The 19,514-nt window shown below is 40.6% G+C and overlaps 1 protein-coding gene across 6 annotated transcripts in view; it reads left to right on the top strand.

Annotated features, from left to right (window-relative positions):
* The window catches only part of LOC126213228 (zinc finger protein 99-like), a 112,472-nt gene that overhangs the window by 40,983 nt on the left and 51,975 nt on the right, over positions 1-19,514 (top strand). The gene's annotated exons all lie outside the window — the stretch shown is intronic.

Genomic DNA, 19,514 nt, shown 5'->3' with positions numbered 1-19,514 from the left:
AGGTATCGTATACTATCAAGATCAGTTATAAATTCTTAAGCAGATGCCTAACGAGGATTTTGATGCTTTTGCAGATCGCCTACAAGCCATATCTTGTCGTACCTACAAGCTCGGTGAAAACGCAAGTGAGAATAGGATTTCGTGTTCGGATGCAGAAGCTTCAGCTATTGATGTGTTTATTTGCGATACTGACCCACTAATTGGTGGAGAAGTTGAAGCGGCCTCTCCCGCCTCTGAAGGTGTTCATTTGGTAGTAGTACATGAAGATGTATTGCGCTTCTGCGCTGCCACACCGCGTCCGCCAGAGCAATTACCAGTATTAGCAAGGGAAGTAAGTTGTCAACGGTGTGGGAGACATAAGCACATGGCAATGCGCTGTCACGCACCTTTTTGCACTATTTGCCAGACCGTTGGACATCCCAGTAATGTTTGCCCAACAAAATCACTATTTTCTAGTCAAATGTGCAGTCACCGCCGCAACGCAGGTGGGTCAGGAAAACGAGTGGGGGGCACCCACCCTCACCCCTGACTAGGATAATACACACAATTAGGACCGGAGAGAGTAATGAGGTGGAGCATATTAGTGCAAGTCGCATACTCGGGAACAAATTAGTTAAGATTTTAAATGAAACTGGTGCACAAGTGAGTGTGTTATTTATAGATAGAATTTGTCAATTTCATATTGGTGGTCTTGGAGAAGAAATAATTATCCCTGCAAGTACGTGTGGTGAACCTTCAAATAAATGAGAGTAGTTAGTCAGGAAATGGAAGTAGTGAGGCTAAAGAAACGCAATTTCTACGTCATACTAGGGAATGACTTCCTGCACCGTTATCAGGTGACAGTGAATTATCATACATGAACTGTGCAGTTAGGTGAAGCAGTTCATCGTTTCGACAATGTGCCGACCCATCAGTCGCGAGGAAGCTGTGAAAGGTGCCATTCAGTCTGCATAAAATCACAAATGTGGGCAGTAAAAACCACCGAGCCTGTAAGGATAAGAGGCAGAAGTGGAAAAATTCTTTGGATAGATGTCAAGAATCGGAGGCAGCTGAGGACAGACATTCTGGTGGACCCACTCATCCAGAATGATATGTTAGATCGTCAGCAGGTTAACATGAAGTCCACATTAAGAACCATCAGCAGGGAAGGTTATGCTGACTCTTTTGGGACAAAAAAGACGCAATGGGAGGAAAGAAGTTCTGTTCTGATGAAGTAGTATGCCACGAAGTGCACGAGTGGTTGCGTGGTCTACCAAAAGAATTTTTTTCTAAAGGAATATATGCACTTTGTAAGCACTGGAGGACTTGCATTGAGTGTGGGGGAGATCATGTTGAAAAGTGATACAGATCTGTACCACTTCTGCACAATAAATAATATTTTAAAAAATATTTAAGGTTTTTATTTGACTCACCCGCGTACAAACTTGTTTGCCCTGTATTAGGAGCTGGCCGAAGTGGCCGTGCGGTTGAAGGCGCTGCAGTCTGGAACCGCCAGACCGCTACGGTCGCAGGTTCGAATCCTGCCTCGGGCATGGATGTTTGTGATGTCCTTAGGTTAGTTAGGTTTAACTAGTTCTAAGTTCTAGGGGACTAATGACCTCAGCAGTTGAGTCCCATAGTGCTCAGAGCCATTTGAACCATTTGAACCTGTATTAGGAGGTCATTGGCACCTCGAAAAAAGGTAACTTTGCAACAAGTGCCAGAAGCACTTGCCCCTGGGCCTTAGTAGCAGCAGACATTGTCGGCCCTTTCCCTTTGAGCCCACAGAATAACCAATACATATTGTCAATTATAGATCATTTTTCCTGATTCCTAATTCTTGTTCCCATACCGGACGTGTCAGCAGAAACTGTAGCTTGAGCATTTGTAACCCACTTGGTGTTACCATATGGAAGTCCTGAAGCTGTACTCACAAATCAAAGCACAAACTTTGTCAGCATTATTTACAGAAGTTTGTCAACTATTCCGAATCAAAATGTGGAGAACGACCCTGTTTCACCATAAGGGTAACGGACACTTAGAGCGAGTCTACTGCCACGTTACGCATATGCTTTCTTATTATGTCAATAAAAATCATTCTCATTGGGACAGGTACGTTCAATATGTCACGTCAGCATATAATAGCAGTGTTCATGAGGCCACTGGACACTCCCCTTATGAGGCCATATATGGCTGACCCATGAATTCACCTTTTGAAACTGACAAACTGCCCCCAGGGATTAGATCCAAGGATGTGAAAGGTTTGGCATGATGTTTGAAAGCTATTTGGAAGAAAGTAAAAGGAAACAATGCAAAAGCTACAGCTCACCAGCTAAACAGGAATAATGAGAGAGCAAAAATGCCCACGTACAAGGTAGAAGATTTAGTGATGTTACGCAATCCAGTAGTTAAGAAGGGAATGGCGAAGAGATTTACTCCTATGTATGAAGGTCCATACCCTATCATGCTACTTAATTCACCGGTAAATGCAGAAATTCAGTTAGCAGAGCGAGCAGTGATCGTTCATTTTGACAGGTTAAAGTTGTATAAGGGTTCCGAGCCACCTCTGCTTGACTGTAAAGCAAAGCCTGCTACACAAGTAGCCCTAGCCAAGAAGACAAGAAAGTAGTGAGACCGCCTATAGCTTGACCCAAATATGCTCTAAGATCAAAACACCCCTACAGTTTACAATTCAGGGACTAGGTCTGGCATGCCATGTACTTAATTTGAAAAGTCTTTAGTGAAGCAAGAGAACTGATGGGAACCACTGTCATTGGAATGTATTCATTTAAGGTGGTGCATGTTATTTTTAATTAGTCATAAGTATTGGCAACCATTTCTAATAGTAGTTAGGATGTCATATGTTAATGGGAAGAGACTGGAGTTTTTTGTTATCATTTTGTCTTGCATCATTCAATGTCTTCAGTAATATTGTTGTAGTGGTAGAGAGCTGGAAACACAATCACTCTTTAGTAAGGGAATTAAGGGGGAAAGTTCTCCTTGTCAGTTGAACACACAGAATGAGTTAATCTTTTATATGTCGAATGAAATGACACCTCACACATTGATTTAGTGAATGGTGAACAGGGACAGCTGTCAAAGCTTTGCCATAAAAGCATGTTAGTGACACGTATTCATAACTGTCATTAGCACAAGATCAGAGTCAACCTTCCACTTACAATGGGTACACCACATTACGTGTATGTTTTTACTAAGAGCTCAGAGACCCATAACAACAATGTTAAAAAGAGAAACAATCCAAACACCAGGCTAGAGAGACAGTGTCTTCAATTAACAATAATACATATGTTCATGTTAAACATCAAATATGATACTTTAAAAGTAAAAGGAGCCCTCCCTAAGTGCTATTATATTGTTTCTTAATATGCTGCTGGAGAAACAACAAGGTAAGTTTTCATTGCACTACGTGTTTCTGTATACCAAATGCAAAAGAGGAAGTCACTGGTTAATGCCATGCAAGATAGCCACACGCAGCTTTGTTTACAGACTGCAAGCCTTGCCCTCCCTGCCGAGTGAGCGGCCATTAGGATTCTGCCCTTCCCCCTGCTGCCTTGTGACGCAGTACCCCTCACTCCCCTCCCTCTTTCCCACAGGCCACTCAACTTCGCCGCAGTGGAGTAAGCCCCCAAGCTATGCTTCCACACCTTCCACCATATGGTTACAATGTAACCAATACACCCAAAGAAGATAGTTATAAAAGTAAACTCACCAGCCTAATATTGCCTTGCAGATTCTTCTAGTTTCACTGTAGGCTAGATATCTATTTGTGTCACTTACTTGAATTTTCAGTGTGTAAACAAAATTTTTGTGTAAATACCACCTAATCCACCAAACAGGAGACATTGCGGTCTCAAATCGGTCTTCAGCAATGTTGTATTGCCACTCTCGCAGTTAATAAACAGATCTATATGGAGTCAAGGAAGCCGACCCTTGCTCTGATATTTATTCTGTAAAGTGACCGCTGTGTGGGAAACACATCAGCCAAAAGGATAGAGTTTGAAATGCCATCGTCAAATAAAGTAAAATACAGTAAAAACCAAGTTAATACTGACCAAGAATAACAGTTCTAACTACATACCCCACTGTTAATCTCAGAAGTTATTAGCCCCTAGTTTCAAGTAAACGATATTTGAGAGAGTCAAGTCGTCATCACAGTTCATGCAGAAATATAACACCTATCAGTTATGTACATTTTAGAAGAACAAAATAAATGAATAATGACAGTTCTGTGAATTTTAATGATTGAGTTATCTGTGCCCTTTGAAAAGAAGGCCCTCCATGAATAAATGTCGTGAAATAAGCAAGGTAAGCCTGGAAGAAGTTTAGTATCTGCCCAGAGGAACTTAACTCAGTGCACAACAAGGAAAGCTACCCAGCCTCCACATACAAAGGCCCTTTTCTGCTCTCCACCACCACCCCACACCGCCAGTTGGGACCAAGCCCAGCCATCTGTTTTGTATCCAGCCACAGGCAGGAGAAACGACGGCTAAGAAAGCACACACCCCTGCATTTCTGGTGTGTCCCAAGTCGTCACCTCGTGCAGTATACAACAATGGCTACGATAAACGTTAGCAAAAGCAAGTAGTACACGAAACATCATACACCCTGTATGAAACCATTTTTACCTTCACTAAGGGTGCTATTACTGAAGTTAATGTTTAATCTGTTGTCACAGTATCATTTAGTGTGTTTTATGTACATACTAATCAGGAGTTGTAAAGAAAGGAGAGATAGAAGCTCCAATTGAACACCACGTAAGTAACTTTCAACAGAGTAATAATCCAAGTAAAATCTAAAACTGCTGGCTACTTCATTTGGGAAAGACAGTTCCTACTAGCATTGAACCCATGACCTGCAAAGAGTTACTTGGGAGATCATCTGTGCCTGTATCTATGACATTAGGTATAAGAGTTATACTGAAAGTCACCATTAGTACTATAAAATAATCACTGAACCCACCTCTCACAGAGAATTTTTCTGGAGTTATTTAGTACTCGACATCCTGCCAGTGGGACAGATTGTAGTCGCACTTACCAGCACTGCTCTCGCACCGGTTAGAACCAGCCATGTCTGCAATGTCAACACCCAGGAACCTTAAGAGCATGTCACCTTCTGCATCTCCATCATCTCAAGTAGCACTGATTCTCAATATGGAATTCTTAACCACTATACAACAAATATTTTGAATAACTTCATGCACATTGTCAACACTAAAGAAATTACCTTCTTTTCTATACATGCTACACGTGCAAATGGACTCTAATTTTATTCAGTAACCAAAACTCTGGTACATAAGTTATGTCAATGTCATAGAGAGGCAACTAGTATCGTCGAACCATCATCAACAACTATTTATTAAGCAGGTAGGTGAGAGAGTTAACAGAAGGAATAACAATTATAACTCCGCACAGTTAGGAGGCTGCCAACAATCAACATTACTTAGTTAAGAGACGAGGAGTACGAATTAATACAGGACATATCGTACAAAAGAAATTAACATTTAATAATATCAAAGAGGATAATGGTAATGATCCATCTAAAAACTGAAGAAGTGAAACCACTTTACATTAAAACATTGCTAGAGGAAGTATTAACTTGACACTGTATTATTATACAGTGTTACTAGTAACATTGGCACGGCCTAACGACAGCATTCATGTAGGTAGACATAACAAAGACATGTCAGTTAGTATAGAGATGCAAACAAGAACATGAAGAGAATAACAGAGAATAGTTACAGCCTACTTACTTCGCTACGAAGTATAACTGGAGAATAAGGAAGTTTTGTGAAAGAGGGATATTTCGTACTTTTGCTTCTATTGCGGTCTTGCCACCACGTGTGTCACTACAATGGGTTGCCAATTACTTATGTCTATATACTATTTTAAGTATTCATTTTGTCTATGATTTGTTATCAATTATTTACCATGCCACCCCCACTCCTCCCCCTGGAGTTTTGCCAGCACCAGTAATTTAGCATTTGTGTCAATGAGCCTAATGTTTCCATGCGTTAATTTGTTGCCAGAATTATGAGGGTAGTTATTTATTTTGTGGGCTTTCAATTATGCTATAGTAAGTTCCCAAGTATTGCCCATTATTTAAGTGTTTATTAATAATGCTCTAGACAAGAAACTGTTTTGGAAGGATAACTTAAGATTTAATCATGTTTTATTTCATTTGTGTTTGAATGTTTATCTGGAGGGACATGCCGCGTGCCTCCCCACTATAGATAATGTAAATGGGGTGAATAACCTCCACAGGTCAAGGGATTTTGGCTGAATGTCTTGTTAGATGAACCAGGGGGCATCCAATCCTCTCCGGCTCATTTTCATGCCACAGCCCATTCCATGTACTTTAATCTTTCGTGTCGAAGAAGAATTCACGAGAACAGTGTTCTGAGCTCTCTGATGATTGATTGAGCACTATCAGATGTGAACCACATCTAGCTCACAGCTTAACCACCAGTAAGTGGAAATCTCAGTTCAAAACCTGTGCATGCTTTGACAGTGTTCTTCCATTATATTTTATGAAGGATTACAGACTACTAAAGCAGTAGTATGTAACTGTATGACGTGTCTCAGGGCACTACGATATGTCCAAAGACAGATATGAGTTTTAAGCAATTAGTTGGGCCCAATGAGACCAGCACTAAGGAGTTATAGACACAGTGAATGTAGTTGTAAAATGGTGAGAGGATGAAGTTGGCGAATTTGGTCGCACCACAGGAGTTTTTTGGAGAGAGATAGAGTTTTAAGAACTAGTACATAGCAGCTATCTTGGAATCTCAGTATTGTCATAAACTGTTAAGTATGTGATACCATCGTGTCAATAATGTGTTGTACACCATTCGCTCATACAGGAAAAGTGTTTCCTCGAGGCCATGTACCTTACACATTGCGGTTAGCGCCCACAGAGTGCCCAGCTGATCGGTTTATTCTATTCTATTCTTTTCTTCTACCACAGAAATGTAGCTTGGCTATGCCTCCTGGCAGGACCATGAGAAATGATATAACCCTGTATATTAGACACACTTTTCCAGCCATTTTATAGAGGTATCGCTCCTCCCTTGATTGCAGTGGCCCATTAACTGCTTTCTGAGGTATTACCGCTAGGAAAAATCTGCATTTCGGCTAGTTATCCAAGCAAGTGTCCGAACACCCAGTAGACGTGTGTATTTGATTAGTATCTTTGTCCCTTGCAACGGAATCAGTCTTCTCATTCTGAATCACATAAATACATTCATCGGGTACAGCAGCCCAAAAACGTGGAGTTTCCATTCTGCAAGTAATAGAGTGTACAAAGTACAGTTAGCACAGTAAACAGCATCAGTATGCTGTGTTGCCCTCTTTTCTTAGACCCACCGCTTACTTCCTGTGTAGAGCAGTGACGTAGCGTGAGAAGTGGACTTGAAGTCATCTGCCGCGTGCTTCTCTGATGTAGCTGCTGTGCTGGCCACCACGTGCGTTGATTCAAACAAAATCCCACTTATTTATGTCCCACCTGTCGTGACGTAACATGGCAGCAAACAGTGAACTCCTGACTGAAATGCTAATTCTACCCTCATTAGAGAATTTTGAGTGTTTGATCAAACTGACTCGTGCACAGGACGCAACCTGGTGTAAATGAGCAGTACACTGGTGTGCTCATCCGTCACACTCTCGGATACGCCGCATACCACATGCTATTTATTATTACCTGTCTAGGAATCCCCCAGGCTAGGGCTGAGCCTCAACAGATTGCAATGTAGCAACTAATCTGAGTATTCTCTCAGTATGGTTACAAAGACATGTACAATTTTGCCGGAGGTGCCATACTTAAAATTGTCTTTGGAGTGTGAACATGAAGGTGCCCAACATTGGAATAAAATCAGACAAATCGGCACGTTTACTCAACAGAACCATGAGATGTTAATACACCAACAAGTATGATTAACACACCTTGAAGACAATCTGTTATCAGCCACCAAGCAAATACGCAGTGTTGCAGCTATGATACTTCACCAATACAAATCTTTTAAGAACTCTGTACAGTGAGACTTCGCGACTATACAAGCCGAGATTAACAACCTTAAGCGAAACTTTGAAGCATGTGATGCCATACAAATGCTATCACATAATGTGCAGACTACCCAGCTGCTTTTCGTCAATTTGTGTGTACAGCTAGGATTGCGAGGAATTCTGAGTTCAGAACTTTTACCTCCCAAACAATTTATTCAAGTACTGCAGAATGTTACCATCAGTTCGCCGCCGTCAATGCGTTTAATGTTGCCCATACATGAAACTGTTACCCGATTACTATGCTATGGTTAGGATTCAGTTATTAAAGTGCACAAACACCCTAGAGTCCTGTATAGTTATAACCTCTGCCTGTCCATATTGTCAATTTGAGTGTTACAAGAGACGTGTTCCCTGTTGCATGGTCAGCAACCAGACAGTATATACGCTGGAATACAGCAGACATTCTGGTCATTAGTCTGGATTGCCAAAAAGATACTACCATGTACCAAAATCAGTTGAATGAATGCATACATGTTCATGATTTCATGTCGTGAAATCGCCCTTCGAAACAATCCTACGGGAACCATCTATACGCATTTCACCAACCCACGATAGTAACACTTTGTTGCTATGAACATAATTTCCACTTCCAAACATATGAAAGTGAAAGTGAAATCTCGAGCAGCAGATATTTAGCAAACAGTTCCTATTGTGATGTTATTTCACCACGTGTAACCTTTCATGCCAGTATGGCTTATTCTCAGTATTCGCGCCCATCAACCTATGTTTTTTCTATCTGAAAGTACATTTGTGGTTCCTTTGTGAACTGTTACCTGCTTAAACCAATATATTGAATGATCACCTTTTGACATCAATCGATGACCTTTTAAAACATGAGGACAAATTTCTTACTATTGCCTGTTAGCACATTTAAGTGAATGGCAGACAGCCACTACTCTTCATTTATTTTATTGATATGGATTTTTTATAAAAAGGGATTTTGCAAATGGTTATGACCGACCCCTCCAATAGTCCTAGTATTCCAGCCTCATGGCGAATATCCCCCATGATTCGAAAGAAAAAAAAACCTATAAAGGCATGTGCCCTCCCTTAGTTTTAAGAGTTCAACTGTGTAATTAACTAATGTGAAAACTGGTGCAGCATAGTGAAGTGCTCCCCTAGTGTTAAACCCCCCCCCCCTTTTAAATAGGTGTTTAACATGTGAACCTCCCCTCGTACCCCACTCTGCCAAGTTCCAGTGGACGGGCCTGGCCATCGCCATGCCCCCTTCTAGGAGGCAGCTTGTACGCTGCCTTCTGAGGAAAACACGTGCCGCGTTGTGCCACTCAGCCTTCTGTGTGACGTCAGTGTTGATATGTATATGTTTTTAAATTCATTTTAGAGACAAAGATGCTTGATGTGTACTCCTAGTTAAAAATATTCCTTTCCGCTGTGTTTTATTCACACTTGTTAATTGATGTAATTTTTTTCATGTTTTATATTTATTCCTTGTACTTGTGTAAACATAATATTGTTGAAATGTGTACACACCTTTGTGACCCCAAGGTGGTCTCCAAAGTCTCTACTCCCACCCTTAGTTTCAGGCAGGCCCCTGCCATCTTACATGGGAACAATCAAAGAATGTCTATTTCATCTTTTCAAACTAGAACAATCTCCCATGGAAGTTGGAGGAGTGTAAGGTTGAGACAGATAGTAGGGGTTTCCATCATTATTTTATTTTGAAAGGCTTATTTCATTCTCTTGCTACAGCCAAGCATTAGCCGGTAGCTTCGGCTCCCTGTAATTTTCTTATCCTAAGGTCTGGTAGCAGCAAGTCAGCACTGAGGTGGGTAGTCTCGATCATGCGCCTACCTCCTGTGCTGATGAAGTAATGCCACTTAGGTGAAGCTGACCAGGCCACACTTCAGAACTTTCCATGCCACCCCCGTGGTTTTCTCGGCTACTGACCAATAATGGGCGGAGGTAGCTCCTGAAAGAATTTTTTAAAAATGGTGACAGTTTATAGGTACCAAAACTGTATCCCAAAGTCCAGGACAGGGCCAAGCATGTGTGACTTCAGAAGAGAGGACTGTTATTTGGGTACAAGGGCACAAGAGTACCACCTTAGTGCTGCAATGCAACTGGCATGTGAGCTTGCAGCATCCATTTGACATATTGTATCAAAGCAAACAGTGTGGATAAGGCTTCGGCAAAGTGGGCTTTGTCTGAGACCTACTGTATGTGTACCTCTGATCTGTTTTCACAGAAGGGAACACGTAGATTGGAGTCATCAACATGCCACCTGGATGGTCGAAAAGTGGGTCAATGTTGTTTTCACGGATGAGTCCTAATTTAGTCCAGGGAGTGGTTTTCAATGCATTGAGATCTGGAGAGAATGTGGAATATGATTTCAGGATCCAAACGTGGAAAGAGACCGATATTGAGGAGAATCCCTAATCATGTGGGCAGGATTATGTTTACCATGTGAACCCCTCTTCATGAAATTGAAATTGTACGCATGAATCAGCAAGGTTTAATGGCTGTCAGGTACCTTGACAAGATCTTGGGACCTCATTTGTGGTTATTGTGAGGTGTTGTGGGCCTAGACTTCGTACTAATGGACAATAAACTCATAGAGCAAGGGTGGTTAATGTTTTCTTGGAAATGGAAGATACTGTGTGCATAGCACTGCCTGGTTGCTCTCCTGATTTGAATCCCTTAGAGCATGTCTCGTATGCACTAAGGAGATGGCTTGCATCATGTCAGTATTCACCAACTGCTCTCCAAGACAGAGCAAGAATCAGTGTTACTGCCTCTACATGAGACTGTTGACATTCACAACATACTCTGTCATTGTCAGGCCTGTGTTGCTGCCAAAGGTGGTCACACCACATACTGAGCACATTAACCAGCTGTCGGAATGTGTGTGTGGTCGGCCGGAGTGGCCGTGCAGTTCTAGGTGCTACAGGCTGGAACCGAGCGATCGCTACGGTCGCAGGTTTGAATCCTGCCTTGGGTATGGATGTGTGTGATGTCCTTAGGTTAGTTAGGTTTAATTAGTTCTAAGTTCTAGGCGACTGATGACCTCAGAAGTTAAGTTGCATAGTGCTCAAAGCCATTTGTTGCAGTTGTTTACAATCTGTATTCTTCAGTTGTTTCTACTTTGCTATCACCTGTTCTGCTGTTTTGTGGCAAAATAAATGCAACTTTCTAAAATTTCCGTTAGTTGCTTTAATTGTGGACACCAGTGTGGAAGATGATATATTGAAATGGATGTAAGAAAACCACCAAAATGGCATTGGATTAAAACATAAATGATTCAACTACATGTTTGTAAGCCTGTACTGCAGTGGAACTTTTGACTTAAACTGTGGAGTTGGTTAATGATACCGCTTTATGATGCAACATGGACTTAGCATGTGTACCAAAACCAAAACTACTCAGACAATACCACAAGTTGATGTAAAGAAGGTACTATCTTTCCATTGCTTTGTTATTCAACATTGAAAGAAAACTACTGTGGAACTAAGCTAAAAAACGAATATGTATGACACTCCTCTGAGATTGTGCCAAGTAACAGACCTGTTGCCATGGAAGGTGCTAAACCTGTAACTATAAAAACGAGTGCACATGGAAAAAATGCACTACACTATTATCCTTTTATGTTGTGCTGATGATAGCAAACTTAATTCAGTGATGATTTTTAAGTGCAAAACAATACCAAAACCTTTTTCTGCTATACTGCCAGGTACCACTGTTCACATACATGAAAAGGTTTCAATGGGTGAGGCTGCTATGAAATCATTAACAGAGTGTGTGAGAGTAGGGAATGCACTTTATTCAAGAAGTCTTGTTCTAGATAAGATTAGTAGTTACTTAAAAATTTTAAAAAACTAAACCTACTCCCAAACAGGCCATGAAGGCTCAACGGTACTGACCAGCCACCGTGTCATCTTCAGCCCATAGGCATCACTGGATGCAGATACGGAGGGGCATGTGGTCAGTACACTGCTCTCCCAGCCGTATATCAGTTTCTGAGACTGGAGCCACTATTTTTCAATCAAGTAGCTCCTCAGTTTGCCTCACAAGGGATGCATGCACCCCACTTGCCAACAGTGCTTAGCAGACTGGATGGTGACCCATCTAAGTGCTAGCCCATCCCGACAGCACTTAACTTCAATGATCTGATGGGCGCTTAAAAAATTTTGTGAACGATAAATTGAGACAGGGAAATACAGAGCTTGCTGTTATTGTAGAAGGACTTATTCACAATTGCAACCTCTTGATGTTTCAGTAAATAAACCATTTAAACTGTATATGAGAGAGGAATGGAACAAATACATGATAAAGGTGTTAAATGACCCTTGGATTGTCACCTGTGGAGAGTGAAATGAGATGTCAGGATGAAAATAGATTTGTTCAGTTAATATCTTCATTCCAGTCCTCAGCCACAGTGTATCAGGAACAGCGTAGTCTGTGCCTCTCACGCAAAACAATAGATGTCTGCCATTGCTGACAGTGCGAGGAGCAGGCCCAAGCATGGTATCATTCGAATACTTCTGACTGACATCTCAAGCTGTAACTCTGATGGCGCAGCTGCTGATTTAAACTTCCTCCAGCGAACAGGCAGCTTGCTCACAGCTCAGGGCAGGCTGTCCTGTCTTGTGGTCAAATGGCGGACTCCTTGCTGCATTCCCGGATGTCACTCTGTGTATCACATGCTTGTGGCATAGGCTGCGATACTGAGATAAGAATCGGGTAGTACATGAATTGCTAAGTCCTTATACACTTGAGACAGCTTGTTTAGGGCTTAAGGGGACACTGTATGTGAAATTCCTTGAAATTTGACATTTTCTGTTTTCTGCTCCATAATATACTATGGACTTTCCTGAACATTTAGGTATGTAATACATTAAAATCAGATAGTTGTGAGACCTTCAAATAATATTTTGAATGTTGACGTTTGACTGCCAAATTTTGCGGCTATGCATACACTGCCACAGCTGAGCAGACATATCTTGGGAAATACACAGTCTAGAAGGTTGTGAATTCCTTTTTGTGCCTACTCAGAAGTTGAGATTATGAATAAACAAACCAGTCCTTTATGATACTGGTTTTCGTGGAAAGTAGTGTAATTATTGCCTATTTTTGTAGTAAGGTAATGTCTGTTGCTTTTTATATGTAAATAAAATGACTAAATGTAAAAGTAACTGCAAGAAATGCAAATTTTCCAGTAACAGATATGTGAGACCAACATTTTCTTCTGAAGTACTTGAAAGCACATGTGCTAGCAGTGAAGGAAACCATGATAATGTTTCGAAGGACTACGCACCCTGGTGCATCGAAAAGGAAAGTAACCTTAGAAACGGATGGAGTGGTAAAAGTACTGATATTATGGACAATGTCATTGTTGATCTGCAAATCCTTGAAAAAGTTCTTTCTGAAAGTGTCTCTTGCTATCTTTGTGATGGTGAAGTTAAACTTTATGAGGATATTGGAGCTAGAATAGGTGTTGTCTAAATTAATTATTAAATGTCAGATGTGCAAAAATGAAAAAGCATTTCATACTTCATCGAAGTGTTCAGGTAATGAATTGTATGAAACTAATTTGAGACTGTTCTATGGCCTTAGACACAATGGTAAAGGTGCAAGGGCTTGTAGTGTTCTCTGCAATGTGTTGAATTTGCCAAAACCACCTTCTGGTTATACAAAATATGTAACACCAAGTGTGGACCCTGTAAATGCTGTGGCGGACGATTCAATAGTTGCTGTTACATCAGAACCTGTTGAACAAATTGAGGGTGACAAAGACATCAGCATTGATGTGGATGGATCCTAACAAAAGTGTGGGTTCAGTTCTAAAAATGACTTTACATCTGCAATAAGTATTGACACTGGGAAAGTTTTGGATTTTGAAGTCCTCAGTACTGCCAAGGTTGTACAGCGGACCAGAAAAACAGATAACTTCATAAGCAGCAGTGTATAAAAAATTATGATGGAACAAGTGGCAGAATGGAGGTAAAAGGAGCAGTTAATATTTTCCAGCATTCGCAGCAGGAAAGAAGTGTCAGATAAGTGAATTACTTAGGTGATGGAGCCAGCAAGGCTTTCATTCCAATACAAAACAGTAAGCCATATGATGTTCCCATATAAAAACTTTAGTGTGTAGGACATGTCAGGCAGATAATGGGAACACATCTGTGTAACCTAAAAACCAAGCTGGGTAACACAAAACTGTCTGATGGCAAGACAATAAAATGTACTGGAAGACTAACGGACAAAGTAATTGATGAATTATAGGAATATTATGGGAAGGCCATTAGAGGTAACTGTGATAATTTAGAGAAGATGAAAAGAGCTGTGTAGAGCACTTCCTTTCATCAAATGTCAACCGATAAAAAGCCATGTCATGCTTTGTGTCCACCTCCAACAAACACTTGGTGTAAATTTAGGCAAGCTGAATTTTCTGGCACCCTTCATAAATTTTCACACATATATTCTCTTCCATTGGCAGTAATGGAGGCAGTCACCTATTTACAGAGATTTGACAAATCCTGAGCTACTAAATAAGTGTTTACATGGGAAGTTCTGGAATGTGAATGACTCCTTCAGTAATGTTGTATGGTGACATGTGCCTAAAAATGTATTTGTTGGCCTTATGACTCTAAAGTTAGCAGTGTCTGATGCTGTAATAACTTTTAATGGTGGCAACTATGAATGACATAAGGTTCTGGAGACATTAGGGGTAAGATTTGGACAGAACACAGCTAAAGGACTGTGGAAATTGGATGAGCTTCATGTACATGAAGCAGAGTTAGCTGCTCAGCAAATGACAAAAGAAGCAAGAAAGAAAAGGAAGCAGCAAGCACTGGACTGTTGTGACACTGAAGACAACACAGATATGGGCCAGGACAATTCTAGTGCATAAAAGATGCAGAACTGTAAGTCTGTATAAGAATTTGTAATTAAAAATTGTAACTTCAGTACCTCTGAACTACATTTTTTGCAATAAATGACCCGTTTTTAAAACAGTACTGATGGTAGAGGCAGGAAATTCTTACAGCATGACAAGTGTGTGTGTCAACAAATATGGAACTAGAATAATTAAAATATCTTGTTGTTTTGTTTTTATGTTCATTTATTTACAAAATTCTGTCAAAAAAATTGAGTGTTTGAAAGAAAAGGGGATAACATGCCCCACAATACGATTTAGAAATAATTCTAGTTCAGTGTATCTAGAAAGGGGCATTTAATAATTGTGGAAAGTTGTAAGTTGGTGTCTTATAAAGTGTCCGAGATAATGGGTCACAAAACTCGATAATTTAACATTGGTGGCATAGGACATACAATGCCCCCTTAAGGCTTGTATTATAAACACTTCTCTGGTGGCAAGTGAGGAAAGGCTTCCATCCTTCTGCTAGCATATTGCAGCATTGACCATTGCTATACTATGCTTTGCAGTGAAAGTTGGTGATGGTTTGCTTTGCAGTGAACAACATTCTAACCCACCTGCAGCTGGCTCTGTTGCAGCTCATTTCTGCTCTGGCATATTTTTTTGACCAATTGTGGTCAATATGCTACATTGACCTTCTCTTTATCAAGACTCAGTCCCTCGGGTTGACCAAACTATACTACCAATTGCACTAGGGTTACTGTTGACAAGCATTTCCGACCTTGTTTCACCTCTTACGTATCATTCTAACAATTAGTTACCTTAACCCTATCACTTAATCTTACACTTTTCCCTTGCCCTGTACCTTAACCCAAACACCATGGACTTATTTAATTACTAGGCTTCTTCCACAGTCATTTCTCTACTCCCAATTTGAAAGCTAAAATAAATCAATTATTCTTCATGCTATGTCATTGTGCATTCAGCTCTCTACTGCTGCTTTTATGCTTGGTTATCCAACCCAGTGTTATCTGAACTATGGCTGCATTTGAAACCAGTCTTCTGTTGTATCTTTTATGTACCAAAAGAAGCACTAGGCTTAGCAGAACAATGGCCACTGCGGTGGTGTTGGTATGACAATAGTCAGTGTTGTCTCTTTCTGGTACTGATTTTCCCAGTATGAATTTACATAATGGAATGAGGCTTCCATGAAGACAGGTCCCTCCTGCTGGTCCAGAAGAGTGTTTGTAAACTGCATTAATTCTGGCTGTAGAATTTAAGCTGGTTAGATTCACAGCAGGTAGCACCTCCGTGGTCTCCTCTGGCCAGTACAAATGTGACTAAGAAATATTAAGTCGAGTTATCCCTGTAATCATGATGGATAGACAGAAAGTAGACCCCATTATCTTGTATGCTGTTCCATTTAATAAGAAAGCATTACCCTTTAATTCTAGCCTCTATGCTGATGTAACCTTTCCCTACTCGAAACAACTAGCCACTACTGCCATCTTGTCAAAGCTAGAGTACAACCAATGTGCCTCATTCTGCTGAAAGTAAAATTCTGGCTCAATCAGTACTACATTGCATTATCTTACCTCCTTTGTCTCATTAGCAATTTCACTGCACAGGAATCATGCCCCACTCTTATTAGCATATTCAGACTGACTGTGATATCCTCTTTATGACATTTTTGTAACTTTGTTTCCTCCATTTCTACATATCTTCCTTTGTCTTTTGCAGTTAACAACAGTCACTGAGCTTCTACTCTTACAAGTTTCTTCAATATTCCCTACGTTACAAGATATGCATGAGTTATGTAGCACTGATGATGTGCTTTTCTCCCTGCTACTGTTATAGAAATAGAAATGTGAACTTGTTCTCACTGATACTGAGGCTACTCCAAATTAAAGGGTAAGCCTTTATGTTCAGGTTCTGAAGTCAACCTCAACTTCAGTGGTAGTTCCTTCTGTACTTTCCGTGGACCCTTTAAATACTGCTCTGCCTACAACGAATTAACCCCTGGCTGATCTCATACAGCCAGCTGCTTAGCCCCCTGTAGCTCTATTACTTCTCCTCATGTTTCCCAAACACTATCGTCTATGGATTGCAACCATTTTGTCATTATTTCTTCCCTATCTATACGGTTTGTAATTCCCTGATATTCTGATTAATATGTAATACTGTTACTTTTCTACTTCAGCTATCTACATTTCCATGCTTCTTCCCAGGTTTATGCACAAGTTCAAAATCAAATTCACTTAGTCCTAGTTCCCATCATGTCAACCTATTGGAATGATTCTTTAACCTAACAACCATTTTAATGCTGCATGATCAGTTATTACTCTAAATGTTTTACTGTTCAGATAAAAATTGAAATATGTGATTCCATAAATCAGGTTTAACATCTTTCTCTGTTGTGGAATAATTTCCTTCTGCAGGATTTAGTTGCCTTGGTGAGTAAGCTGCCTTATGTCCTACACCTTCCACCTCTTGTGACAACACACAGCCATGTGCACGGTTTGATGCATTACGTGATGAAACAAATTCTCTATTAAAATTTGGAAATAGGACTATTGGACTCAACATTAAAGCTTCTTTTCGCTATCAAAAGCATGGTGGCACTGTTCTGACCACATAAATGTAGTCCCTCTTTTTTTAAACAATTGTGTCAACCAGCTGTCAATATCCACAAATCCTTTTACAAAGTGGTGGTAGTAGTGTGCGAGTCCCAAGAATGATTGCAACCCTTTTACAGATTCTGGTACAGGAATTTCACATACATCTATAATGAATCTTGGGTCTGTAATAACCCCATCTTTACTTGTGACATGACCTAGGTGTTCTATCTATTCCATCACAAAATCACACTTTTATGTATTCAGTGTTAACTTCACTGCTTTTAACCTCAGGAATATTCACCTTAATCACTGCATATGCTGTCTGATATCACTTCCATAGATAATTATGTCATTGAGATGCACAAAGCATTGCCATGGTTTTGAACTTCTGAGTATTGCATCCAACAATCTCTGAATGTTAAAGGTGCATTTATTAATGAGAATGGCATCCTTCTGATTTGGTAGTGTCCCCAGGTTGTTGAAAACACTTCTTTGTGTCAATCTTCTGGTGCAACCTCTATCTGATGATTATTGCTCTTCAAATCCATTGTGGAAAAATATTTGTGTTGCTCCAGTTGATCCATGTTTTCTGTGATGTTTGGCAAAGGGTGGGCATACATTGAGGTTTTTGTATTTAGATGTCTGTAATCAAAGCAAAATCTATATTTTTGTGTTGCATCCATTGATTTTTGGCATGATGATTATTCCTGCTGCCCATGGTCTATTATGTTCTCCAGTTAGTCCATCTTTCAGCTGTTGATAGATAAATACCTCCGAAATTGGCTGCAGGTACCTAGTTATTCTGTATGGTTTGTGGTAGACTGGTGATTCATTTCTTATTGGTATGCAGTCTGTGTAATATGCGTAGCTGGTAGGGGCCCGTTTGGAAAAAATAAATCCTTGAATTCCAGAAATTATTTTTTCACCAGTTCCCAGTTGTTTCCCTCTAGGTGCTTCACTTTTTCTCCTAATGCAGTTTCAGTGATATCTGGCAATTGTCCATGGTCGACATCCCTTGTGTCCCTCTCTTATTCCTCCACGATATCCATATTAGCATTTAATGACTGCTTTGTTAATCCTGTGCCCTCTGTGCTAAAATGGTACGTAGAAACAGGGTACCTTCTTTTCGCCCTTTTTCTTGTATGGTTACAATACCTCTGTTAACTAAGCAACCCACCTAGTCTAATACTTCATTCTCGTCTAATGGTGTCCGCAGCTCATGGTCGCAGTCTCGCTTCCTGAGCATGGAGGCCCGGGTTCGATTCCCAGTGGGGTCAGGGATTTTCATCTGCCTCGAGATGACTGGGTGTTTGTGTTATCCTCATCATTTCATCATCATTCATCAAAGTGGCGAGACTGGACTGAGTAAAGGTTGGGAATTTGTACTGGTACTGATAACTGCACAGTTGAGCGCCCCACAAACCAGACATCATCATCATCACCACCACCATCTTCATCTTCTAATGGTCCCACCACCGGCAAGCTAGACTGTCACTGACCCAAAGTGATTCCCCAGTACTCTTAGGTACATAATCATGTGAATCAAGTCTTAGCATAGTTGTTCAAGGTTTAATTGCTTCATCTTCCACAACAGACTCCTCTTCCACATCCCACACTGGCAATGGCTTGACCTCACTGAAATATTTTTCTGTGAAGTTCCACGCGTATGTAGCTAGAAGTTGATTATGCCACAATGTGGATACAAGAAATCTAATCCAAGAATCATCTCATAGCCCTCAATCATGCAAGGCACAATCTCTACACATTGTTTAAATCAAGCCATATCCAGGTGGATGTCTTATGTCCACTGATCTTAATAATGTGACATCTTTATTCCCTCTCCACACAATCTGTACTCTAGTGGGTTCCATTGCTTACATTTCATCAGATCACTACTGGTGACAGACACATGCTCCCCCATGTCCAATAATAACATGCAACCATTTTTGCCTACTACGAGGTGCATTCAAGTTGTAAGGCCTCCAGTTTTTTTTTCTCTGGACTGGA

The sequence above is a fragment of the Schistocerca nitens genome, chromosome 11 (assembly GCF_023898315.1).
Source record: "Schistocerca nitens isolate TAMUIC-IGC-003100 chromosome 11, iqSchNite1.1, whole genome shotgun sequence".
Lineage (NCBI taxonomy): Eukaryota > Metazoa > Arthropoda > Insecta > Orthoptera > Acrididae > Schistocerca > Schistocerca nitens.
This window is presented reverse-complemented; position numbering and strand designations above follow the sequence as displayed.